The sequence below is a fragment of the Gobio gobio genome, assembly GCF_949357685.1.
Source record: "Gobio gobio genome assembly, chromosome: 12".
Taxonomy (NCBI): domain Eukaryota; kingdom Metazoa; phylum Chordata; class Actinopteri; order Cypriniformes; family Gobionidae; genus Gobio; species Gobio gobio.
Window position 1 is genome coordinate 8157033 of NC_137105.1, and position 6012 is coordinate 8163044.

Genomic DNA, 6012 nt, shown 5'->3' on the forward strand with positions numbered 1-6012 from the left:
CAAATAATGAGTGTGGGAACGTCGGGACGGCATAAATCAGTTTTAACTAGAAAGGACTGCACTGCTTAGAGTCTGTAACCCGTAATTCTCAGCGTCAGCCCTCCGTGCACTGCATTTGCACAATGCCTTCTTTACACACTAAATATGTTTTAGCTTAAAGTTATTAATTAGGCTCATCTAAAAAAGACTTCCGGGTCACAAAACCAACAGGTTCAGTGCACTTTTTGTCCTGTCAATTTACTGCTCACTAGTGTTAGAACTTTTGGACTATTTTTCAAATAAAATATTTCCTGTATCATAAATCGATGAACTTTTGCTTAAAAACAATGAAAAAGTCGAATTCCTAAAAAAGGTCACCCCAGATTAAAACAAATTTGGAACAACCATAACAAACGTTACTGCTTATAACAAGTAGCACTTCCTAAAACTTGGGCCCTTTCACACCTACCTTGTCTGGTCCGGATTTTCTGACTTTTCAGTTTGATCCGAATCAAAATGACGATCCCCCGGACCACGGTCTGGACCAAAACAGATGAAATTTGGTCAGACGAAAAGAGGTATTCTCGGACTGGATCAAACTGAACAAACTAAGGTTTGGTTCGTTTCTAGTGTGAAAGCATTTTCTGTATGATTTTCTGACTTTTCAGTTTGATCAAAATACAGGTGTGAAACCAGTTTTGAATCAAAATTACAGATGTGAACACCCCCCCCCCCCCCCAACCCCCCCCCCCCCCCCCCGGACCACGGTCTGGACCAAACAGACGAAATTTGGTCAGACGAAAAGAGGTATTCTCGGACTGGATCAAACTAAAGTTTGGTTCGTTTTTTTAGTGTGAAAGCATTTTCTGCAATGATTTTCTGACTCCAGATTCCAGTGGTTCCCACGTAGCCTAAACAACTGTATGGAAACAAATTGCCACTCACATTGGTCTCTCCCCAAATGGAGGTTCCAGGGATCGCAGGATTGCTTGGAGTCTTCTCCTCCTTTCCTGCTGGCGACGCTGAAAATGTTCACACAACGAGGGCGCTCATTTGGCGAATTTGAACTAGCCTCGAGTATAGTTTGTGCTGCAGGTAGTAATGCCATAAAAATAACAGTATATTGGCAACGAAATGCGTCTGTTCATTCATTCTTGTCAAAGTTACCCGTAAAAATTGACAACACTCTGACGTCAGACGCACATCCGTTTACAAACCAAACATTGTTAAGAGGCAGCCCACATAGATGATGACAACAGGACGCAAGTATGTATGTAAAGTTCTTTAGTGCGCTCGCATAATTGCAATGTGAAACCAAACCAAAACTAACCGAATGTATAAAATGTATCAAAACATGAACTTTGGTTTGGACCTTGGTGCGGACTTTCAGGAGTGAAAACGTTGAGAACTTTCTGGAACTGTTGAGAACTTTCTAGAACTGTTAAGAACTTTCTAGAACTGTTTAGAACTTTCTGGAACTTTCTAGAACTGTTGAGAACTTTCTAGAACTGTTGAGAAGATTCTGGAACTTTCTAGAACTGTTGAGAACTTTCTGGAACTTTCTAGAACTGTTGAGAACTTTCTAGAGCTGTTGAGAAGATTCTGGAACTTTCTAGAACTGTTGAGAACTTTCTGGAACTTTCTAGAACTGTTGAGAACTTTCTAGAACTGTTGAGAACTTTCTAGAACTGTTAAGACTTCTAGAACTGTTTAGAACTTTCTGGAACTGTTAAGACTTCTAGAACTGTTTAGAACTTTCTGGAACTTTCTAGGCGTGCTCAGTTGGGGACACTAAATTTTTCAACTAAACATCGAAATACATCTAAATAATAAACTAAATTAACCATTTAAACTAAATTACTGATCAAATTATTGATCTAAAGCCCACACTGTCACTGTATGATACTTGACATTTTTCCAGAATGGCTATACAGCTGAATAAAATTATGCTGCATTATTTTCCTGTTTAACACTGTAAAGCTGCTTTGAAACAATCTACATTGTTAAAAGCGCTATATAAATAAAGTTGACTTGACTTGACTTGACTTGACTAGAACTGTTGAGAAGATTCTGGAACTTTCTAGAACTGTTGAGAACTTTCTGGAACTTTCTAGAACTGTTTTTCTAGAACAATCCAAATCTTGGTATACATGGAGAGAGGGCGCTTTATGAGCAAACAACTCAACTTCACACTTTTTGATATTGGTTTCACAATGCATGCAATATGCATATTAAATATAAAGTTCCAAATGCCAAATTTTTTTTTTTTTGATTTCGGGGTGACCTTTTTTAAAAAGTTATTGAAATGACATGCCATGTTGACATGTTACCACGTGTACTTGCTACAGTAATAGCAGTAAAATATGCATAATTACAAATAACAAACCCTAAATCAAACCCTAACCGCAACTCTATAGAAAGTAGTTCATTAATACTACTCAGTTCTTATTTGAGTAAGTACAAAGTAACTACATCACCTTAAAATAAAGTGTTACCGACAGTACATTTCTTAGTTCATTGAATTAAAGTACAGGAGCATGAAGTTGTAAAAACGTTATAACCATATAGTGCTCATGCTTCATCCTGCTGTGGAAACTTATTTAGGCATCAAAACTCAGGTTCATACGGAATGACCTCGCGAAGAGGCCCTCCCGGCGTTCGTAATTATTAAAATAACATTTTCAAAGAGTCATCCGCCGGCTTCGCAGGAAGAGCGTCTTTAAAGGCGAGAAGAGAAAATTAAAAGGCTGATGCGCGGATGGAGTGGCATCCATCACCCCTCTGAACTCTCAGGTTAAGAAGTTGTTTTGTTATCTCCCGCTCGCCCTTTGGGTGTGATTAAGCCTTGTTTTCCCTGTCCGCCTCGTGTACTTGCGCTTAAATGTCAAAACTATGGCAGGAATGCTGGAGCAGAGAGGTCAAATGAGGTCATACGGAGGATGTAAACAACAATGTTTTCTTTTCTTTTTTCTTAATGGACTGATCCACTTAGGGAAAGAGCGCACCGCGAGCGTAGCTTGATCCCACCGGCCTCCGTGTGTGGATTCCGAGCAGGGATTGAGGCTTTAGATCGCAATCGGACCCGACCTGAGTTTTAACACTGGCTAGGGAAGGATCTAATCGTCTGCACAATAGATTCTCTATTTGACACGCAGATGCCGCTGAGTGCCTGATCAAACTACAATAAACGGAGTAATTGGTTGAGTTCAGAGAAAGGGTCGCCTGTGTGATATACTGCCCTTTTCTTTATGATGAAATAGTGTTCCTGTAGGAATTTGAACACAAGTGTTAACGTTGCGCTTTTCCAATAGAAAACAAAAGATCATAAGCGTTGGACATGGTTTGAATTAGCATAAATGTAAGAGGACACTTCTCCCACGGGAGTCTGCTTTAACGGCGCATATTTAGGGTCTTTAGGCTGAGCCTTGACATTTGATATTTTGGTCAAGTCCACATTCCCTGTAAGGTTTACCAAACCATAAAATAATGTCCATAGGGAGACAGAAACTATGCGAGTCTTTAGTCGAAATTGTGGCTAAACTCTGGCAGAACACCAGCTGTACAGCAACACCTAGTGTTGTGCTGGAGAAACGCAGCTTGGAAACATTTTAGGGCATTTCTGTATTGATTAAAGCAGGGTTCCTCAAACTTGGTCCTGGAGGGCCGCTGTCCTGCAGAGTTTAGCTCCAACCCTGATCAAACACACCTTCCTGTGATTTTCTAGTGATCCTGAAGAACTTGATTAGCTTGCTCAGGTGTGTTTGATCAGAGTTGGAGCTAAACTCTGCAGGACAGTGAGAACCCGAGTTTGAGGAAGCCTGGATTAAAGGGATAGTTCAACCAAAACTGAAAATTACCCCATGATTTACTCACCCTCAAGCCATACTAGGTGTACATGACTTTCTTCTTTGAGATGAAATCAATCGAGGTATATTAAAAAATGTCCTGGCTCTTCCAAGCTTGTGAATAGGGGACGAGAGTGTGAAGGCCAAAAAAGTGCATCCATCCATCTAGGGCTGTGCGATATTGAAGAATTGACAGCACGAGACTGCAAAGAGTTGTTTTTCGCAAGTTATTGCGTTTAATAACTCTTTTTTTTAATGTCAAGTAAGTCACATAAGTAACAGTCGTGTGCTCAGTCTATTCTCTGCTATATGCATCAACCTAAAATGTACACTTTTCACAATGTTGAAGTAGCCTATTACAATCATTCAGATATTGCGTGCCCATGCGATATTTTCACTTGCGATATTTCGATATATTGCGCAGCCCTACATCCATCACAAAAGTACTCCACACGGCTCCAGGGGGTTAAAGGGATAGTTCACCCAAAAATGAAAATTCTGTCATCATTTACTCACCCTCGAGATGTTCCAAACCTGTATGAGTTTCTTTGTTCTGCTGAACACAAAAGAAAAGAGTAGGGAAAAAAATACTATGGTAGCCAATGGTTGCTCTATCTGCTTTGTTACAAACATTCTTCAAAATATCATCTTTTGTGTTCAACAGAACAAAGAAACTCATGTAGGTTTGGAACAACTTGAGGGTGAGAAAATCATGGGGTAATTTTCATTTTTGGGTGAACTATCCCTTTAATACATGCCTTCTGAAGTGAATCAATGCGGTTATGTATGAAAAATATCCATATTTAAAACTATAAACTTAAATAACTAGCTTCGGTATGTATGACATAAGATGTAGGAGCGTAAGCTTTGACGCCTCTCGCGGTTCAACAAATAGGGCTAGGCAACTCAAGCTCCTCTTCTCTTATATTGAAATCCTCAGACATTTCTCTTTAAAAATTCTCATTTTAGACTCTAATTCATGACCGGCATTTTGTTTGCTTTTTCCATGTTTGTCAATATGTCATGCGTCAGGTCAGGGGTTACTCTTTCACCGTAAATCAATGCGTACAGCCGTCTGTTGGAAGTTAGTTATTTTAGTTTGTACAATTTTAAGTATGGTTATTTTTCTTACTCAAACGCATTGCTTCGCTTCACCCCCCTCTGGAGTACTTTTATGATGGATGGATGCACTTTTTTGGCCTTCAAAATCTTGTCCCCCATTCACTGCCATTATAAAGCTTGGATACTTGATTGTATTCGTCTGAAAGAAGAATGTCATATACACCTGGGATGGCTTGAGGGTGAGTAAATCATCATTTTCATTTTTGGGTGAACTATCCCTTTAAAATGTTGTATTGTCAAGTTTGTTAACAGTCTATTTCTCCCACTTCATGAAAACAAAATGTGTCAGTGTATGTCTCATCAATGTACGGTATTCTATGATTTTGATTACCATTCATATATGGTATTTGCATGGGACTCACTCCAAGATACGTCAAAGAATGCCAAAAAACTACAGACAAAATCATGGCAATTCCATGATAGCATATTAGTTTTCCAAGTCTGACCTCTGCTGGACAGATGAACTCCAAATAAGAAAGCAAAGAATGATTAGGAAATAAAAATCTGTTTTTATGGTATTACGGTAGATTTATATTTTATTATACAACTTTTCTGTATCAAAATAATCACAAATTATTCATTTTTAAATTCAGTTCATTGTTCTCATTTTCTTATACTTTATTAGCATTTTAATTATCACTGTTATAGCCTAATTTTGTGAAATAATACATTTAATATGTAAAATAAAAAAATTGGGACCAAATAACGTGGCAATTATGCTAAACTAGCCTATAATGCAGGCTATATTTAAAACAAAGCTAACAAAATCCATTCATATATCACATTAAATAACAAGATATTAAAAGTGTAGCCTATATAAACTTACCAAGCAAACGATTTCACAAAACAGAGGTGTGATATCTTGTAAATTATAATATATTCTGTTCAAAATGAAATTAAAAAGTGCGACTAGCCATTGTAACCGTAGCTAACCTTTCTGGCGGTTTAATCCGGTTTAAATCTTTGGTTTTGTTGGCTGGAAGGAACTGGTGCAAAAATCTCACAGACACAACACACAGGCTAGTCATAAGTGGTCATTGCTTGGGCAACAATTCAACCTTCGTGT